General features: G+C 46.8%; 1 protein-coding gene across 2 annotated transcripts in view; it reads right to left on the reverse strand.

The window, feature by feature from the left end:
* The window catches only part of LOC143287560 (uncharacterized), a 319,138-nt gene that overhangs the window by 213,032 nt on the left and 84,460 nt on the right, over window positions 1–21,646 (reverse strand). The window lies entirely within an intron of this gene.

Genomic DNA, 21,646 nt, shown 5'->3' on the forward strand with positions numbered 1-21,646 from the left:
GTGGACAGACAGGTGGTTCTCACCAGACACAGGTACTGTGTGACAATACAGACAGTGGACAGACAGGTGGTTCTCACCAGACAAAGGTACAGTGTGACAGTACAGACAGTGGACAGACAGGTGGTTCTCACCAGACACAGGTACTGTGTGACAATACAGACAGTGGACAGACAGGTGGTTCTCACCAGACACAGGTACAGTGTGACAATACAGACAGTGGACAGACAGGTGGTTCTCACCAGACACAGGTACTGTGTGACAATACAGACAGTGGACAGACAGGTGGTTCTCACCAGACACAGGTACTGTGTGACAATACAGACAGTGGACAGACAGGTGGTTCTCACCAGACACAGGTACTGTGTGACAATACAGATCATACAAACAGCAGACAGACAAACAATCCTGTCCAAGAAGATTCCAGGTATGACGACACTAACAGACAGAAAGATATCTTACATACATCTGAACCGTCAGTTAACCCCACAACTGAAACTACAGAGCAGACGACGAGTACTGACACACAGGGTGAAGGACAAGACAAACAAGACGACGAGGACGCAACACAGGCAGCACCACATAAGGAGGGAGCCTGCAAAGCTGGCACAGAGAATGACAATTTACAGACTGTACAAGACTCTGACGTGAGTGTACCTAACACTGATGTTTGTGCACACGATGGTGCATATGCAACTGAAGAAGACACACAGTATCGTAAAGATCGCAATACAGACAGTACAGCAGACAGTACAGAAATCAATCACAAAACAAACAGTTCCCGTCCGCAGAATGACTGCGTTTACATGATTTCGGAACAGGGCAGCACCACAGATCACAGACAGACAGATGACAGGACAGAATCAGCTGACAAACATAAACATGACCCTGCACTGGTGACACACACTGAAAAACAAACCACCCCACATAGTGACGTCATGACAAACTCTGCAGGCGAAGCGAAGCAGGCATCAGGGACGGCACGCAGAACAACACGTGCACAGTCCACAAAGACCAGAAGTCATTCTTGCACAAGCGGCACACCCAAACGCCAGTCCACACTTCATGAAACCACAGCCAGACACACACACAGGCAAGAGAACAACAAATAGGGATTCGGCCAGGCCTGTGTCGACAGAAATTTAAAATTTGTCACTTATAATATTGAAGGTTTATCACTTGTATATGATACTGATGTAAGATCTTATCTTTGTACTTTTGATTTCTGTCTTTTGGTTGAAACATTTGCGACAAAGTTCCCATCTCAATTATTTCCTGAGCATGACGTTTTTATTACTCCAGGAGTTCGTTTATCTGAGGGAGTAACTGCGCGTTTATCTGGTGGCCTGACACTGCTTGTGAAAAAGGAACTGTCTAAATATATAGAAAAAATATATGTAGAATATGACAATATTGTTGTTGTGAAAATATCACGCGAACTTTTTGCTTATGACTCGCCAGTCCTTTTGATCGGTTTGTATTTACCGCCCAGTTCATCTGATTACTATCGTGACACTGATATCAATAATGGGGTTGCAATCTTAGAACAATGTATAATGGACCTCACTGAAGCGTACGGTGATTGTCCATTTTTGCTGATGGGAGATTTCAACTCGCGTACAGGAGGAAAGAACATATGCAATGACAGCGTCAACCTTGGTATGGACCCCTTAGATGACGATGATGGAGAGACGACACGAACATCCAAGGACAAAGTTTGTAATGATTTTGGAAAGTATTTGTTAAATTTGTGTAAATGCTTTGATTTATGTATACTTAATGGCAGTATTGAAGGTGATGTTGATTTCGGTAACTACACATACATCTCACCGAGTGGATGTAGTGTTGTTGATTACTTTATTGTTTCCCATACCTTGCTAAAATTATGTAAACAGTTGAACGTATCACCAAGAATTGAGTCGAAACACATGCCTGTTGAACTTTATTGTGGAAATGTTACTTTTGAAACCGAGCAAAATGTGACAGCAAATGTTATAAGAATTGAAAAACTGAGATGGGATCCCGAAAAAGTAAACGACTTCCTTGGTAAATTGTCTGAAGCTGAATTCAAGAACAACTTGGAAAAGGCTACAAATCTAATTAACACTGATGTTAATGAAGCAATTAGTTGTGTTAACAAAGCATTGTATAATGCAAGCTCCTGTATGAAAAAAATAATCACTGTGGGGAGAGAAAAAACAGACTCTTGGTTTGATTCTGAGTGCAAAGACTCAAAACGCGAACTCCGCCGAGATTTGCGTAAGTTGTATAACGTTAAAACAGCATGTAACAAGGCCAGAGCAAGAAGCGGTGGGAGGGAACACCAAGTTGGAGATGGCGGTAGCGAGGACAGCGTGCAGTTAGATGAGGAAAAAAGAGTGAGGGAACAATACAATCAAAAGCGAAGGGAATATAAAGAACTGTTAAGGATAAAGCGAAAGGCCCATCGTGAAAAAGTTGTGAAATCATTACATGAAAATATCAGTAATTCAAAAGAATTTTGGGGCAAGATAAAATCCTTCACAAATAAAGCTACGATAAGTAATTCTATCAGCAAGGACGAATGGTTCCAGCACTTCTCTGAAATCTTCCAATCAGATGTTTGTCAGGAAGTTGTAAATGAAAATGTTTTAAATCAGCCAGAAACACAACCTGGTAATGAACATGACCAGTATGATACTGATGTTCTTGAAAAAGACATAACTGAAGGCGAAGTATTCGCAGCTATTCGTGCTCTGAAAAACGGAAAAGCTGCAGGCCCCGATGGCATAATAGGGGAGGTTTTCAAACACGCAGCTCTTGTTATTGTGCCATTTCTGGTTATACTTTTCAACAAACTGTTCACCTCAGGTATATATCCATCCCAGTGGACAGAAGCGGTTATTCAGCCACTTCACAAGAAAGGTGATAAGAACTCTCCCGACAATTATAGGGGTATATCCCTTTTGAATGTTTGCAGTAAACTTTATAGCCACATTTTAAACCAACGACTTAGTAAGTGGATTGAAGAGAACAGTGTTATAAATGAAAGTCAGGCAGGTTTTAGGAAGAAATACAGTACAATCGATCATGTCTTTACTCTGTTTGCATTGGTTCAAAAACAACTGTCTTATCATAAGAAATTATATGTCGCATTCATAGATTTTAGAAAAGCATTTGATTCAGTTGTACGAATAAATTTGTGGAATGTCCTTAAAAAAAGAGGTATACACGGAAAAATGTATAATGCAATAACTAGCATGTATCATGTTGTGAAAGCCAGAGTTAGAGCAGGCGGTGAATTAAGTAATGCTTTCATGTGTCCCACAGGCCTTAAACAAGGTGAAGTGTGCAGTCCTGTCTTATTTTCTTTATTTATCAACGAACTAGCATCTGAGATTATTAACAAAGGAAAGCATGGTGTTCAGCTGATACCTGATGTACTAGAAATACTTATTCTTATGTTTGCTGATGACATAATTCTGATATCTGACTCTGTAACTGGTCTGCAAAATCAGCTGAATGTGCTATATGATACGGCCATGAATCTTGGCTTGATTGTGAACCTTGACAAGTCTAACGTTGTTGTGTTTAGAAATGGTGGGTACTTATCGGAAAATGAAAGGTGGTTTTATGGAAAAGCAAAAATGACAGTTGTAAACATGTATAAGTATCTAGGTGTCATTTTGTCAACAAAACTAACCTTTTCCCATACATTACATGATATGGCTGGCAGGGCAAAAAAGGGGGTGATTAGTATTTTCAAGTTATTCCGATCAGTTGGTGAAAAATGCCCAAAAATATTTTTTAAACTATTTGATGCGCAAATTCAACCAATGCTTAGTTACGGGGCGGAAGTTTGGGGTCTGATTGCAAATCTTGATGTAATAGAGAAAGTGCATACATTTGCGCTAAAACGGTTCTTGAATGTGAGTGTTAGAACACCAAATGCAATGGTTTATGGTGAACTGGGCAGATTTCCCTTGTATATTAATATATACTTGAGGTGCATCAAGTACTGGCTAAGAATTGTCAAAATGCCAGAACATCGGTTACCACTGAAAGCATATAAAATGTTATTATTTATCCATCAGCAGAATCGGAATACATGGGCCACATCTGTTTGTTTCTTGTTACATAAATATGGATTTCAGGAGGTTTGGGAGAATCAGGGGGTGGGAAATGAAAAAGAATTTCTAAGCACATTAAAAAACAGACTGGTAAATGAATACAAAGAACGTTGGTCTTTACAGCTATCAGACAGTGAGCGTTTCTCACTATATCGTACTTTTAAAAGTAGTCTTGTACTATCACCATTTTTGTTGGAGCTGAAACATATTCAAGCCAGAATTAGCTTAACACGTTTACGACTTGGTGTGTCACAACTCAATACACATAAATTACGTTTTAAACGTAATGTAACAGATGATGAGCTGTCTTGTCCTTTTTGTGATTTTCAAAAAGAAACAGAAGTTCACTTTGTGTTACAATGCCCTCAATATGCTGACCTGAGACAACAGTATATCCCCTCTAAATATTATAATACTCCGTCCTTGTTTAATATGACATTGCTTTTTGCAAGTGAAAACAAATCATTGGTTATGCGCTTGGCTATATTCCTAGACAAAGCTTTGAAAGTTCGTTGCTTATAGTGTTATGTTTGTGTTGCGCCTATGCATTTACCTGTAACCACCCCTATTGACATGGGCCAATGGCCTTTTCATTAAAACATTTCAGTGTTCAGTGTTCAGTGTTCTCTCTCTCTCTCTCTGTGTGTGTGTGTGTGTGTGTGTGTGTGCGTGTGTGTGTGTTACGCTTCATGACAAATGATTTTTTTTTTCTTTTTAACGCTGAATGACCTGTCCCCCAACTCCCCATTGAAATAAACCTTGTGTGTTTCTTCAATAAAACATCATTATCATCATCATCATCCTCGTCCTCTCTCTCTCTCTCTCTCTCTCTCTGGGGAGGGGGAGGTACGGGGAGGATGGCGGGGGGCGGGGAATGCGGGGTGGTGGGGGGGACCTTCATAATAGGTGCTGTTGATGTCTTGTTAGCAAAATATGTTTGGCCAGTTCTGTGTCTGTTTACATTACGTGGTCACGAGAACCACGGTATTGATCCGCAGTAACACACACACACACACACACACACACACACACACACACACACACACACACACACACACACACACACACAGATGCGTGCACACACGCACACACATTGCGCTGTCAGGGACATACACAGACACACGCACACGCATGCACACACACACACACACACACACACACACACACACACACACACACACACTCACACAGACAGATGCGTGCACACACGCACACACATTGAGCTGTCAGGACATACACAGACACAGACACAGATTCACACGCATGGACACACACACACACACACACACACACACACGCACGCACGCACGCATATGCACATACACATACACTCACACAGACAGAAGCATGCACACACGCACACACATTGCGCTGTCAGGGACATACACAGACTCACACGCACGCACGCACGCACGCACACACACACACACACACACACACACACACACACACACAAATGTAATCAGGAATATACACTAGGAACAGGAAATAAAAAGAGAGAAAGAGATTGAGATAAGTGCAAAAAAATGATTTTCTCCGCCCGGCCCTGGGGTACGAAATCACGAAAGAAAAGCATATGAAAGAAAGAAAGAAAATGAAAGTGGAAAGATGAAGAGAGGGAGCTAGAGAGAGAGAGGCAGACAGACAGACAGACAGACAAATCAATATGAAACTTCTTTCTGTTGATAGCAATGCACACGCTTTTTTTTAACATCCACTTGAAGAGAAGAAAAAAAAGGCCAAAAGGAAAAGAGAAAAAAACAGCAAGTGATGAAACTGTTTGTGTTAATAAAGCCGAGTGTTCTGCTGGCTACGATGACCGTAATGGCTTAACTTCGCGGCACAAGCTGTTGCAGACGACATTTCGCAACTGACCTACTTATCTTCTTAACACGTGCATTAATATAGATGCGATGCCATTCAAATCAAAATTGAACTGAAGCCCATTCTATACTAAAAAAAATTTTTTTTTTTTTTTATTTAAGAAAAAAAAAGCCCCAAACGTCATTTTGGATTTTCATCACATATAATGACACATTCTTCAGTTCTGTATGTGGTCGCTTGTCGGTAACTGTAACCACACTATCAGAGTGTTAGGATGAGATTAGATCATGCAATTCTAAGATTCAAAGCAGATTTTTCTTGTTCGTCACACCGACAATCACTCCATACCAATGGCATTACTTGCTTACAACTGTACAGAGTCGTCACTGTGGTTAGCGCGACCTGCATGAACAGCGTGATGATTGTTAGTACTGGTCAGTTTTCACAGGTGTCGCGCTCTAGCACATGTCCGGTGTGTCGCACACACAGTCCGCTGCTTAACATCCAAATGCACTGTCTTCTCTTCTTTTCTTCTTCTCTTCATATTACAATAAAACAATATTAAAGCCTTTTGTGACTGGCCTCTATATGTGTGGGGATCTTTCGATCCTTGCAGACTTTCTATCCCGTTCATTACTTAACCCTTTAAATACCCTTTATCTACTACCCTTACACACAGTCACATTAAGAAAACCGAAATATCAAGGGAGTGTATAACAAACGAATAAATAGAATGGGAAAACATGGTGACATTCACAAGACATGTTGCATTCTTCAGAATCCCTCTTCCATTCGCCTTTTGCTTCGACAACGTGGAGAGAGAGAGAGAGAGATCGTATGGGCGTGCGCATGTGTGTGTGTGTGTGTGTGTGTGTGTGTGTGTGTGTGTGTGTGTGTGTGAGTGCGCGTGTATATGTGTGTGTGCGTGTATGAATGTGCCTGCGTGCCTGTGTTTGCGTGCGTGCGTGTCCGCGCGTGCCCGTGTGTGTATGCCTGTCTTTGTGTGTATGTGTATGTCTGTGTGTGCGCGCGCGCATGCCTGTGAGTGTGTATGTGTGTGCGTGTCTGTGTGTCTATGTGTGTGTTTGTGTGTGTGCGCGCGCGCAAGTGATTACAAAGCTTATTGGAAAAATGAAGAGGAAAAAAAGGTAGTAAAAAAAAAAAAAAGACAAAGGCAGAAGAGAGAAATTGGAGAATCCCTGTGAAGAAATATAACGAGCACCAGTACAGGAAAAAAGAGGCACGAACACTGGGTGCTTTTTTCCTCCAGCCCTGATCACTGCAAAGGCCATCACAGCAGGGAAGAGGAGGGGCAGGGCTGGGCTGGGGTGGGGGACAGGGGGGAGTCTGGAGAAGAAAGTGAAGGACAGGAGAGGAGAAGAAAAGCAGGTATAGAACGAAGAAAGAAAAAAAGGGGGAGAAAATAAGAGAAAAAACCCCAGAAAGCCAGCTGACTCCTAACCACAAAAACCAGACTTCACAGAAAGTTAAGGATCACCTGGAAACTCGCACACGTTTTTTTCTTGGGGGCACTGTGAACATTAATGTAATACTATCTTACCCAAATATTTGTCTTTTTTACGTAACAACTGGTGTGAGCGTGGTGATCAGTGAAGGGTGTGTCAGTTGTTTGTTTTTCTCTTTGATATTTCCTGACGGGCACATTAAGTGAGCCGAAAGAAGAATTTTCTGTTTGGTTGAAGCAGACAATAAAGTTTTTTGAAATTGAAATTGAATATCCGACAAACAGCGCTTTACAGAATCAGCGTAATGAACACCTCTTTTTCCTGTAGGCGCTGTCTTGCACATGCCCTTTCCCTTTTTTTTCTGCAATGGAAAATCGAAACTATCGTTTATAAACCACTAAGAAACTGAAATCCTTGCCTTTTTTTTTTTTTTTTTTTTTTTGAGAAGCTTGAATCTGCAGACCCCGAAACCCAAAGCATTCAGACCTGGCCAGCAGCCCACATCCCCGACAGTGAAGGTTAGTGACGTGACCACGACTCCAGTCCCGGCACCAACAAAACTTTCACAACACCAACAACCAAGCCTTCAATGACTGGACCTTAAGGGCGCTGGTTTGTCAGGTCGTTAAAACCCCACAGTCCATGTCAGTGGGTTATGGTAACAAGAACATGTCCGGCATGCACATCCCAGAAAGCGGAGTACGGCTGCCTCAATAGCGTGGTGAAAACGACCATGCACGGAAAAAGACTGGTCGATACCAGTGAACGTGAGAGCTGCAGCGAATGTAAGTATGTGAACGCGCACGTGATTCTGTCATCAGCTTCCCATTTGCAAGTTGTGGGCTCCAGCCGTGAACTCCACTCTATACATGCAAATTGTGAAGAGAAGTCACTGCTGACACATTTCCTCTCACCACTACACGACCAGCCAACCACCCTACTGCTCTCTGTCTCTGTCTCTCTCTCTCTCTGTCTCTCTCTGTCTCTGTCTCTCTCTGTCTCTCTCGCCATTCGATTTATGTTGCCACTGTTTCATTGATTCGTTCATGGAACTGTATGTGAATCGATTGTGAAGATAGTTAAATTGACAAACGGTATTTGCATATTCTCTCTCTCTCTCTCTCTCTCTCTCTCTCTCTCTCTGACTACGAAATCGGCTCAATGGCCTCGGGTTACTTAAACATGAACCTCATCAGTAGACTACGAAGACTGTGCGTATACATACCGTTAGATATTGTTTTATATTCCTTATGAAGAGCAGAAGAATGTTGTGAAAAGCGTAAATGTGTAGGAGGGAGGGAGGGAAGGAGGGAGGGGGGAGCCTGTTTTCCACTTGGTGATATGAGCATTTTGCTTAAGTCATTAAACCATTTGAATCTCTCTCTCTCTCTCTCTCTCTCTCTCTCTCTCTCTCTCTCTCTCTCTTTCTGTCTCTCCCTTCCCGCTGTCTCAACCGAATCACTGGTGAGTGGGAAAGAAACGAAGAAGGAGGAAGTGCAGTAGCAACAAGGAAAAACAGGAGAGGACGAGATGAACAGAGAAACAGGCAGACAGACCAGCAAACAGAAAGACAAGACAGGGTTGACAGAAAGACAGACAGAGAGAGAGAGAGAGAGGGGGGGGGGAGGGGTGCCACAGACATACAGCGAAAGAGACAGAGAGAGACAGAGACGTGCAGAGGCAGACAGAGATACAGCCAGAGACAGAGAGGGGAGGGAGGCAGACAGACAGACAGACAGACAGACAGACAGACAGCATACAGAAAGAGACACACATAGAGAGACTCAGAGATACAGACAGACAGACAAGAGAGGGAGACAGAGAGACAGAGACAAGAGACACAGAGACACAGAGAAAAGAAACGGTGAGGTGACGGGAAAGGTGGCTGGCCAGGTCGATGACGAAAGCGGACAGATCAATCCACCCTTCGGTAATGACCACCCCTCCCCCATACCCTACCCCCCCACCCCCCACCCCTCCCTACCCCTTTCTCCCCCCTCCCCCCGAGTTCTGCATCCTCCACCATAACATCTCCTTCCAACTATCCTCCTCCCTTCCTCCTTCCATCCCTTTCGGTCCTCATCCACCCCCCCTCACCCCTCCTCCCTTCCTCCTCCATCCCTTTCGGTCCTCATCCAGCCCCACCCCCCTCACCCCTCACCCCTCCTCCCTTCCATCCCTTTCTGTCCTCATCCAGCCCGACCCCCCTCACCACTCACCCCTCCTCCCTTCCATCCCTTTCGGTCCTCATCCACCCCCACCCCCCTCACCCCTCACCCCTTCTTCCTTCCATCCCTTTCGGTCCTCATCCAGCCCCACCCCCCTCACCCCTCACCCCTCCTCCCTTCCTCCTTCCATCCCTTTCGGTCCTCATCCAGCCCCACCCCCCTCACCCCTCCTCCCTTCCTCCTTCCATCCCTTTCGGTCCTCATCCAGCCCCACCCCCCTCACCCCTCACCCCTTCCCCCTTCCTCCTTCCATCCCTTTCGGTCCTCATCCAGCCCCACCCCCCTCACCCCTCCTCCCTTCCTCCTTCCATCCCTTTCTGTCCTCATCCAGCCCCACCCCCCTCACCCCTCACCCCTCCTCCCTTCCTCCTTCCATCCCTTTCTGTCCTTATCCAGCCCCACCCCCCTCACCCCTCACCCCTCCTCCCTTCCTCCTTCATCCCTTTCGGTCCTCATCCAGCCCCACCCCCCTCACCCCTCACCCCTTCCTCCTTCATCCCTTTCTGTCCTCATCCAGCCCCACCCCCCTCACCCCTCCTCCCTTCCTCCTTCCATCCCTTTCTGTCCTCATCCAGCCCCACCCCCCTCACCCCTCCCCCCTTCCTCCTTCCATCCCTTTCTGTCCTCATCCAGCCCCACCCCCCTCACCCCTCCTCCCTTCTTCCTTCCATCCCTTTCTGTCCTCATCCAGCCCCACCCCCCTCACCCCTCCTCCCTTCCTCCTTCCATCCCTTTCGGTCCTCATCCAGCCCCACCCCCCTCACCCCTCCTCCCTTCCTCCTTCCATCCCTTTCGGTCCTCATCCAGCCCCACCCCCCTCACCCCTCACCCCTCCTCCCTTCCTCCTCCATCCCTTTCGGTCCTCATCCAGCCCCACCCCCCTCACCCCTCCTCCCTTCCTCCTTCCATCCCTTTCGGTCCTCATCCAGCCCCACCCCCCTCACCCCTCACCCCTCCTCCCTTCCTCCTTCATCCCTTTCTGTCCTCATCCAGCCCCACCCCCCTCACCCCTCACCCCTCCTCCATTCCTCCTTCATCCCTTTCTGTCCTCATCCAGCCCCACCCCCCTCACCCCTCCTCCCTTCCTCCTTCCATCCCTTTCTGTCCTCATCCAGCCCCACCCCCCTCACCCCTCCTCCCTTCCTCCTTCATCCCTTTCTGTCCTCATCCAGCCCCACCCCCCTCACCCCTCCTCCCTTCCTCCTTCCATCCCTTTCTGTCCTCATCCAGCCCCACCCCCCTCACCCCTCCTCCCTTCCTCCTTCCATCCCTTTCGGTCCTCATCCTGCCCCACCCCCCTCACCCTTCCTCCTTCATCCCTTTCTGTCCTCATCCAGCCCCACCCCCCTCACCCCTCACCCCTCCTCCCTTCCTCCTTCATCCCTTTCTGTCCTCATCCAGCCCCACCCCCCTCACCCCTCACCCCTCACCCCTTCCTCCTTCATCCCTTTCTGTCCTTATCCAGCCCCACCCCCCTCACCCCTCACCCCTCCTCCCTTCCTCCTTCATCCCTTTCTGTCCTCATCCAGCCCCACCCCCCTCACCCCTCACCCCTCCTCCCTTCCTCCTTCATCCCTTTCTGTCCTCATCCAGCCCCACCCCCCTCACCCCTCACCCCTCACCCCTTCCTCCTTCATCCCTTTCTGTCCTTATCCAGCCCCACCCCCCTCACCCCTCACCCCTCCTCCCTTCCTCCTTCATCCCTTTCGGTCCTCATCCAGCCCCACCCCCCTCACCCCTCACCCCTTCCTCCTTCATCCCTTTCTGTCCTCATCCAGCCCCACCCCCCTCACCCCTCACCCCTCCTCCCTTCCTCCTTCATCCCTTTCTGTCCTCATCCAGCCCCACCCCCCTCACCCCTCACCCCTCCTCCCTTCCTCCTTCATCCCTTTCGGTCCTCATCCAGCCCCACCCTCCTCACCCCTCACCCCTCCTCCCTTCCTCCTTCATCCCTTTCTGTCCTCATCCAGCCCCACCCCCCTCACCCCTCACCCCTCCTCCCTTCCTCCTTCATCCCTTTCGGTCCTCATCCAGCCCCACCCCCCTCACCCCCGTCCCTCAACCCCTCCTGAAGGACTGACGGCCACACCTGATGAAGGCACTGTGGACGGCTGTTGAAGGTGGACGTCGCCCAACTTCATGACCACACTTCGTGCTCAGAAAAAAAAGAGGGGAGCTAATTCCTCTTTTTTCCTTTCTTTTTTTTTCCCCCGTGTGTCTGTTTCTGTCTCTCACTTCTCTCTCTGTTTGGCTTCTCTGTCTGTCTGGCCTCTCTCTCTTTCACTGTCTCTCTCTCTCTCTCCATCTCTCTCTCTCTCTGTGTCTCTCTCTGTCTCTGTCTCTCTGTCTGTCTATCTGTCTCTGTCTCTGTCTCTGTCTCTGTCTCTCTCTCTCTCTCTCTCTCTCTCTCTTTCAGAATGCAAACAAATTGAAGTCATTCATACGTTTGCCATGAAAAGATTCTTAAATAACCCCCTGCCTGCCTCAAACAAACATCTTTATGGGGAAACAGGATGATACCCACAACATTGTCAGGACGTTAGGGAAATGCATTCAACTTTGGTTCAAACTTGTTTCACTTCCTATGTCAAGACTGTGGTGACAGGCATACGAAATACTTTTGTTGCAACATGAATGTGACCATTACAGTTGGGTATCAAACATTCAAAAGCTTTTGTCAAAAAGAAAAAAAAGGCTTTGGAATCATATGGTTAAACCAGGGCATCGGGAGGTGTGTCCAGTTTCATTGCTGATTTCAAAGGCAGACATTTCATGTAGCAAACAAAATTAGCATTCAGATATAGAAAGTGATGATAGATATAGATGGTTTAATTCTTTACAAAAGTGTTTTCCAGGCAGAAAAGTATTTGACCATGCAGAGTATTCAGGGTGTGTTCACAAGTATGTCTTGTTCTTTCTCGTCCACTTGTCTGAAGAACGTTGTGACGCTGACAGGACAACAAAAACCACTTCATTGTCTTTCTTTCTCTCTCTGTGTGTGCTTTCTCTGTCTGTCTGTCAGTCGCTTTGTCTGTCTGTCTGTCTGTCTGTCTGAGTGTGTGTGTGTGTGTGTGTGTGTGTGTGTGTGTGTGTGTGTGTGTGAGAGAGAGAGAGAGAGAGAGAGAGAGAGAGAGAGAGAGAGTTCAGGGCGAAAGTGAAAAAAAATCAACAATTAAAAAAACCCAAAAAAACCCGAAACGGCCAGTGCTTTCGTATGTGTGCTTGACTGTTCCAAGAAAAACGCGGGCGGAGCCCTTCACAACGTACTGAACATTAATATCAATATTCATACTGTATTGTACAGCCTGCCCTCCCCTCCTTCCCCCGACCCACAAGCACACATATGTCACACCCATCTTCCACACCCTTCTGCAGTGTTCTTCACTGTCACACCATCTTCCACACCCTTCTGCAGTGTTAGTTTCACTGTCACACCCATCTTCCACACCCTTCTGCAGTGTTAGTTTCACTGTCACACCCATCTTCCACACCCTTCTGCAGTGTTCTTCACTGTCACACCCATCTTCCACACCCTTCTGCAGTGTTAGTTTCACTGTCACACCATCTTCCACACCCTTCTGCAGTGTTCTTCACTGTCACACCCATCTTCCACACCCTTCTGCAGTGTTAGTTTCACTGTCACACCATCTTCCACACCCTTCTGCAGTGTTAGTTTCACTGTCACACCATCTTCCACACCCTTCTGCAGTGTTAGTTTCACTGTCACACCCATCTTCCACACCCTTCTGCAGTGTCAGTTTCACTGTCACACCATCTTCCACACCCTTCTGCAGTGTTAGTTTCACTGTCAAACCCATCTTCCACACCCTTCTGCAGTGTTAGTTTCACTGTCACACCATCTTCCACACCCTTCTGCAGTGTTAGTTTCACTGTCGCACCCATCTTCCACACCCTTCTGCAGTGTTAGTTTCACTGTCACACCCATCTTCCACACCCTTCTGCAGTGTTAGTTTCACTGTCACATCCATCTTCCACACCCTTCTGCAGTGTTAGTTTCACTGTCACACCCATCTTCCACACCCTTCTGCAGTGTTAGTTTCACTGTCACATCCATCTTCCACACCCCTCTGCAGTGTCAGTTCTTCCACACCCTTCTGCAGTGTCAGTTTCACTGTCACATCCATCTTCCACACCCTTCTGCAGCGTTAGTTTCACTGTCACATCCATCTTCCACACCCTTCTGCAGTGTTAGTTTCACTGTCACATCCATCTTCCACACCCTTCTGCAGTGTTAGTTTCACTGTCACATCCATCTTCCACACCCTTCTGCAGTGTTAGTTTCACTGTCACATCCATCTTCCACACCCTTCTGCAGTGTCAGTTTCACTGTCACACCCATCTTCCACACCCCTCTGCAGTGTCAGTTCTTCCACACCCTTCTGCAGCGTTAGTTTCACTGTCACATCCATCTTCCACACCCTTCTGCAGTGTTAGTTTCACTGTCAAGGGGGCGTCAAAGCGTGCACATTGATCCGTGTCCTCAAACCATATCCGCTTTGAAAAAAAGATTAAATAAATGTGGAGCAGATGGTTGACCTCGGCATAAACCCAACACGTGTCCTTGAAATGATATTGATCTGTTTTGTAGATCATGCAGTGGTTGTAGCTTGTTTGGCTTTAACTGTTGTACGCGCTTTGTACTGTCAATCGGCTTTGAATATGAAATAACAGTTTTAGTAGTGTGTTTTGTGTGACGCTATTTTATTTATTTATTTATTTACAGTTCTGAATCATACATCTCTCCCTCTCTCCCTCTGTGTGTGTGTGTGGGGGGGGGGGGGGGTGAGGGGGGGGGTACCCTCGCCTGTTCAGACGCATCTTGTTAATGCCACCCAACCCAGTTAAACCGCACAAAACAAGACTAAATAAACAGGCGTTAAACCGCAAAAAGATAATAATAAAATAAATAAATAAATAAACAGGCATGACATGACATGTTAATGACACAATTCGAAACTAGGAAACAAAACTGGTTTTTCATGTAAAAAAAAAGTGCTGTTTGAAAATGGATTTGGATTCGTATGGAATGACAGGGTGTAGAACATGACAAACATTTTATTTCAGAATTTAAACAGCGTGTACAGAAATGGCACAGGGATTGAATGGCTCGTTTCCGAACGAGGACGTTGGGTCTCTCTGTCAGTAAGCTCGAACGCAACCGAGAAGTATTTGCCCAATATGTTATATTATGTTATATGAAAAAAAAAGTATTGAAAACGAATTTCACTTCATTCTTTTCTCTTTTTTTTCCGCTGTGAAGATTATAAACAAAAATATGAGACAAATTTAACATCTTTAATTCATCATCAGCAGAAAGAAATTACATGGTTGGCTTAATACGAACAAAGAGAAATGATCAAATAAGGTCACTCGCCAAGTTCATTGCGGAAGCAAACAAGTCAAGCAAGCAAAAATTACAGGAGTAAAGCTGCACCGGGCGGGGAATTGTTTTTGCTCTTGTTTCATTTCTGTTGGTAAAGCCTGCTGGTCTTCGCTCTTCAAATCATTTACACAAAAATGGTTTCTCCTTTTTATTTCTCTGTTTCTTTCTTTTGTGCTTGTTTCCGTTTGATTTCATTTCAAACGTAAAAGAGGACAAGCCGTGTATTCCCATGTCACACAGCATGTTCAGTGCTGTTGATAGTGAAACTGATCCTTCTTCATTCTTCTCTCTCTTCTCTCTGCCTTTCCCACTGTTAATGTCTGCAACAATCTCTCTCTCTCTCTCTCTCTCTCTCTCTCTCTCTCTCTCCCCCTCTCTCTCCCCTCTCTCTCTCTCCCCTATCTCTCTCCCTCTCTCTCCCCCCTCTCTCTCCCTTTCTCTCACTTTCTCCCTCTCTCTCTCCCTCTCTCTCCCTCTCTCTGTCTCTCATTCCCTCTCTCTCTCTCTCTCCCTCTCTCTCACTCTCTCTCTCCCTCTCTCTCTCCCTCTCTCCCTCTCTCTCTCTCACTCTCTCTCTCACTCTCTCTCTCTCTCCCTCCTCCCTCTCTCCCCTTCTCTCTCTCTCTCTCTCTCTCTCGTTCCCTCTCTCTCAATAGACCATTGGAGAGTTCCGTGCTGACATGACTTATAGAGGCGCGTCACATGATCTGTGCTTTCGAAGTTGATTGGCTCTCCGAAATTTCGAGGAACAAGGCGATCGAGAGAGGAAGAACGTGCGAAACAGAAGGCTTCTTTCTTCGACTTTTTGCTTCATATTTTGTTGGGTGTTTTTTTTCCATTGTGCATATATTGTACAGAGTTTGGTTGTAGCAACAGAGGCTATCAACTGAAGAAATGGGGAACAGCGCATGTTTGCTGCTTTTGCCAATGTCGATCGCCTTTGACATTGCTAGCGATTTCGAGTAAAAGCTAGATGCCCATGCACAAGATCCAAGATGGCCGCAGAACTCTCCTGCGGTCTATTCTCCCCACTCACACTCGGAGGTATTGAATACGGATACCCCGGAAACGGAGTATGGCTGCCTACATGTCGTGTACATACGAGTGAAGGTGGGAGTTGCAGCCCACGAACGAAGAAGAAGAAGGAGGAGAATAACTGAATATGGATGACATTATTTTCTTGTTTTGTGTTTGTTTAGTTTTACGTTCGTTGCTTTTTCCAGGGGAATGGGGGGTTCACAACATCCTTGGTGTCGGTCCAGATCCAACCTCCCCAGAAACGTTCCCAGAATATTGATGATAACTCCGTTTCCTTTTCATAAATATTGTATTTTTCCTCGTCACCCTCCCCCCTACCACACACACACACACACACACACACACACACACAACCCCTCACCCCTACTTCCACACTGGCTGACAAACCTCCTCCCTCCATATTCCGCTGACCTCTTCACCTGTGCAGAATAACTCCCGGTGATGTATTACGGAGCGATATGTCCAGATTTATCTTACACGCTGAGGGATGAGTCTGACTGTGCGTGCAGGGAGTGTGGAATGGATGGGATGTGAGAAGAAGGAATTGAATAAAAAGTGATATAAAGGAAGAAGAAGAAGAAAAAAAAAGAGATTTACTTCCCAGTCAGACAGGAAAGTGAATCACCCTCCCCCCCTCCCTCAACCTTCTCCCCCCCCTCCCACTCCCCCTCCCCCCACCTCAGGCCGATGGTAATACGACAGTCTGTTCTCGTTGTTGTCGCCAAGGGAACATAGAAGACTCGGACACTGTGCATCACAGATAGGGACAGTAACTCTAGCTCTCCTTAAACACACACAAACACACACGCATTCACACACATACACACTGAGACACACAAACATACACATAGAAACACAGACATACACGTATACAGGCATACACATAGACACACACACACACACACACACACACACACACACACACACACATATATATATATATATATATATACATATATAGACACACACACACACTTCACACCATCGCTACTTTTCTTGGGCCATCAGTTTACGTACACGAAAACAAAAGATACTGAAGAACAAACCAAGAAACTTCGCTTGAAATGATTGACAACAAAATGTATGATTATAAAGAAAACAAGTCCTTTGTGACGTGTTAAGTACCAAACCACATGGGTCGGTATGCTGTGATTTATCTTAATTAACAATGCTAAGTTTGCTTAGCATTGATAATTGAAAAAGTATGTCTGGAGAAGTAGCATAGATCTAATGTTGAGTTTGCTTTAGCTTTGATCATATTTCCCAAGTCTGTGAAATTAGCTTTTGATGAAGGACAATTTTCAGCAAAGTTCGCTTAGCGTTCAGTATTTTCCCGAACACTGTATGAAAGGACAACAACCAGCTCCAGTGGTGGTGGTGGTGTGTCCATCGAGATCGATGATGACCATCGTTGTCATCCAGCTGGGGGATGGGGGGAGGGTGGTGGTGGGGTGGGGGGGAGGATGCTCATGAATCTATCTGTGAATACGCAGTTGGCTGAATAGTCCAATCTGCGCACGAAATGTTCGCTGACAGTTGGGGCAGACAAAGACAGGCATATCATTGTCAGGGAGCTTGTTTGCCCGTGACTTTCTGGCCTGCCTCTTCTGAACAGTTGCAGCAGTCCTGCTGGCCTCGCACAACTTGGCGCCTTTGTGCACAGCAGCGCGCCATTTGTCACGGTCCACTGCAGATTCCTCCCAGGGGTCAGGGTTGATATCAAACGCTTCTGACCTCCGTGTGATCTCTTCCCTTGTTGCAGCTCGCCATAGAAGAGCCTTTTGGGCAGCCGATGGTCTGGCATGCGCGCCACGTGTCCAGCCCAGCAAAGCTGGGACTGCATCAGGATGGTGAAGATGCTGGGAAGGGTGGCTTTTGCGAGCACCTCTGTATCTGGGGTCCTGTCTTGCCACTTGATGTTCAGTAGCTTCCTGAGGCATGTTGTGTGGAAGTGTACGCATGTGAAAAATGGACCTTCACCGCGGATTCTGGAAAAAACAACAACAACAAAGAATCCAGCCCACGGAAATGAGGTGTTATCACATGGTATTTTGACACAGATACACTGACCACATCACCAACGAACAAGTGCACTAAGCCATCAAGAAGGAAACTGGCCACATGAAGATCTGTTGACAACAGTGAAGAAAAGAACTCTACGTTGGAATGGCCACATATAAGATCTCACGGACTTTCTAAAACATTCGTCAAAGGAATGGTTCGGTTGGGAGACAGGGGAGAAGACAGAAAAAAATCCGAAAAAAAACGACAATGCAGTGGTTCTAAAGAGTTGGACTTTCAATCTGAAGTTCCTGAGTTCGAATCCTGGTCACGGTGCCGGGTGGTTCGAGCCAGGGTGGAGGTTTTCCTGCCTCCCAGGTCAACAGTAGTTGCAGGCCTGCTAAGTGCCTGAACACCCTTTGTGTGTACAGATGATCAAATGTGCACGCTAAAGATCCCATAATACATGTCAGCGTTCGGCAAGCCACGAAAACAAAGAACATATCCAGCATGATCCAGTATGCTCACCCCCGAAAACGGAGTATGGCTGCCTACAAGGCCGGTTAAAAACGGTCATGCACATAAAAACCCATTTGACTTGACGTGGGAGTCGAGTTGCAGCCCACGAACGCAGAAGAAAAAAACGCCTCACTGGACTGTTGGTGTTGGTCATGTCGTGTCTGGACAAGCGGCAAGAGTACCGCAGTGAACCCATCATCAAGGTGGAAGTAGAATCCGTGAAAACATTGTGCAAGGTTTTGAAATATTATTATTAGTAGTAGTAGTTCTTTATTTATGTATTTATCTATTAGTTTTTGTTTTTTTTAATTTATTTACTTATTTCTTTTTATTTTATTATTTAATTCTTTTTTCTCAAGGCCTGATTGAGCGCGTTGGGTTACGCTGCTGGTCAGGCATCTGCTTGGCAGATGTGGTGTAGCGTATATGGATTTGTCCGAACGCAGTGACGCCTCCTTGAGCTACTGATACTGACACTGATACTGACTGAAACAGGAAGTCGAACCACCAAACTGATAAAGGGGTGTGTGGGTGGCGGGGAGGCGCTGCACACGTCATGAAGCGAGTTGTTTCAACTGGACAGCGACAGCGCTGTCAATCAAAGCTGCAGCCATTGCTGTTCATTTTACAGCGACTCTCCCCTTCTTCTGTGTGTGTGTGTGTGTGTGTGTGTGTGTGTGTGTCTGTCTCTGTGTGTCTGTGTGTGATTCTCATGGCAAATTTGAGTTAGAGTGGTTCATACAGATGTGGGCGCGTACACTATACCTAGTTATCTATATTTATAACAATTGTAACATGCATACATAACAACGTTAACCCTTTATACTTCCCCTTCAAAAGGGGGTTGTTCAGGAGGGAGCCGGGGTGGGGGGGGGGGGGGGGGGGGGAAGGAGATAAGAAAAGTGGAGGGCACAGGCACCACGTGATCTGTCACCTGATCCAGTTGGGGTTTTTTATGGGAGGGGGTGTGGGGGGTGACAGAATTATTTCCTGGAAATGGATAAACGACCCACAGGGGTGATTGCAGGCTGCCCCAGAATTGCATGATGTTGCTGGTTAAAATCATTCCATTAGCCCCCTCCTCTCCTCTCCCCTCCACACCCACCCCCTCCCCGCTCTGGACAGAGCAAGCCACAGAGTGGTCGGTGTGGAGACAGGGAATGCTGCTGGATGTGCTGGGCTCGCTATGTGGAGGGAACATCTTACAATTTGTTGTAACTAAACAGAAAAGAAGAAAAATAAGACGATGAAGACAAAGGTGATGAAAGATTAAGGAGATGATTGTCGGGGTGGTTGGTGGTAATGATGATGATGATGATGATGATGATGGTGGTGGTGGTGGTGGTGGTGAAAAAGAAGCCTAGTGATTGAGAAGATGAAGAAGAAGATGATGACGACTGGTGGTGATGCCCATGTCCTTTTCCTCTCATCCCCCCAACTCCACACTTCCTTTCTTCACCCCACACCCTTCCGCCCCTCCTCCCCCTTCTCCATCCCTTTACAGTCCTCTCTCCATTCTTTCATCTTTCTCAGTCTTTCTTCTTCTTCTTCTTCCTCCCTTTTTGTGTTTGTTCATTCCTTCTTTTCTCTACTTTCCTCCTTTCTTCTCATTATATCCCTTAAGAAAAAAAAACAACTACAGGGGTCCCGAGGGAGAGATGTGATCTATCCGGGACAGCGGTGACCTGTTTCTGAAGAAGGCTACATTGCTCCACGAACGTCGATGCTGATTATCAATGGGTGGCCGGGGGGGGAATTTGATTTGGGGGAGGGGTTATTTCAGAGAGGAGCGGGGGCGGTGTTGGGAGAGGTGTTTCGGGGGAGGGGGGTGTGGAGTGCATGGGGGAGAAACGCCTCGGCAGCGCCACTAACTCTCATCCCCCTCCCGCTTTCACTGGGGGAAGTGATTGGGAGATTGAAATTTACCCCCCATCCTCCCCCCTCTCTTCCCGAACTACCCCCCAACTCCGAGCTCCCAACGTAAGCCTCAACCTCCCCTGCCCCTTAAATAATTGGTGTGTGTGTGTGCGTGTGTGTGTGTATGTGTCTGTGTGTGTGTGTGTGTGTGTGTGTGTGTCTGTCTGTCTGTGCGTGCGTGTGTGTGTGTCTGTGTGTATGTGTGTGTGTGTGTCTGTGTGTTTGTGTGTGTGTGTGTGTGTGTGTGCGCGTGTGTGTGTGTGTGTGTGCTTGCGCACTCCGACTCGCACGCTCTGCACTCATGCACCGACCAACTCAGTGACCACTCAACCCAGCACTGCCTTGCACCTCACGAGCATAATGATGTCGTGTGCATAACTGGGCACCACAATGACCCTTCCCTTGATCCAGATCAATGGAAATGACCGAGGCTCGACATGCCGGCCCGCGTAGAATGCACTGTGGGACCATTGACCGAACCTTCTCTCCACAACACCGACATGCAGTTCCCGCGGTGTCCAGTGATGAAAGCTTCATTAGATTGTCTGTGAAAGGACAGATAAAGGAGGGAGTGGGGGTGGGAATGGGGTGGGGAGGGAGAGACACAGAGAGAGAGACAGACAAGACAGACAATCAGAGAGACAGAGACAGAGAGAATCGAGATGGTTCAGCTCCGTTCAGTTCAGAGAGAATGAGAGGGGGAAGAAGAGAGAGACACACAGACAGACAGACAGCGTGAGACAGAAAAAGAGGGAAGAGAGAGAGAATGCGTGTGCGTTTGCGTGTGTGAGATAGACAAACACGGAGAGGGAGTGAGCGAAAGAGACAGAGACAGAGACACAAAGACAGAGACAGAAACACAAAGACAGCGACAGAAACACAAAGACAGAGACAGAAACACAAGAAACACAAAGACAGAGACAGAAACACAAAGACAGCGACAGATACAGGCAGGCAGACAAAAAGCGAGATGCCGGGGAGAGGAGAGAGTGGGAGAAACAGACAAAGAGAGAATGATGGAAGGAAGGAGAAATGGGGAAGGAGGGACAGGTAGAAGAGGGGGAGACAGACACAGGAAGTGGTGGAAGGGAGAGGGTGGCTGAGACAGAGGATAGAGGGGGAGGGGGGGGGGCAGACAGAAAG

Source organism: Babylonia areolata, chromosome 11 (genome assembly GCF_041734735.1).
Source record: "Babylonia areolata isolate BAREFJ2019XMU chromosome 11, ASM4173473v1, whole genome shotgun sequence".
In the NCBI taxonomy this organism is placed as follows: domain Eukaryota; kingdom Metazoa; phylum Mollusca; class Gastropoda; order Neogastropoda; family Buccinidae; genus Babylonia; species Babylonia areolata.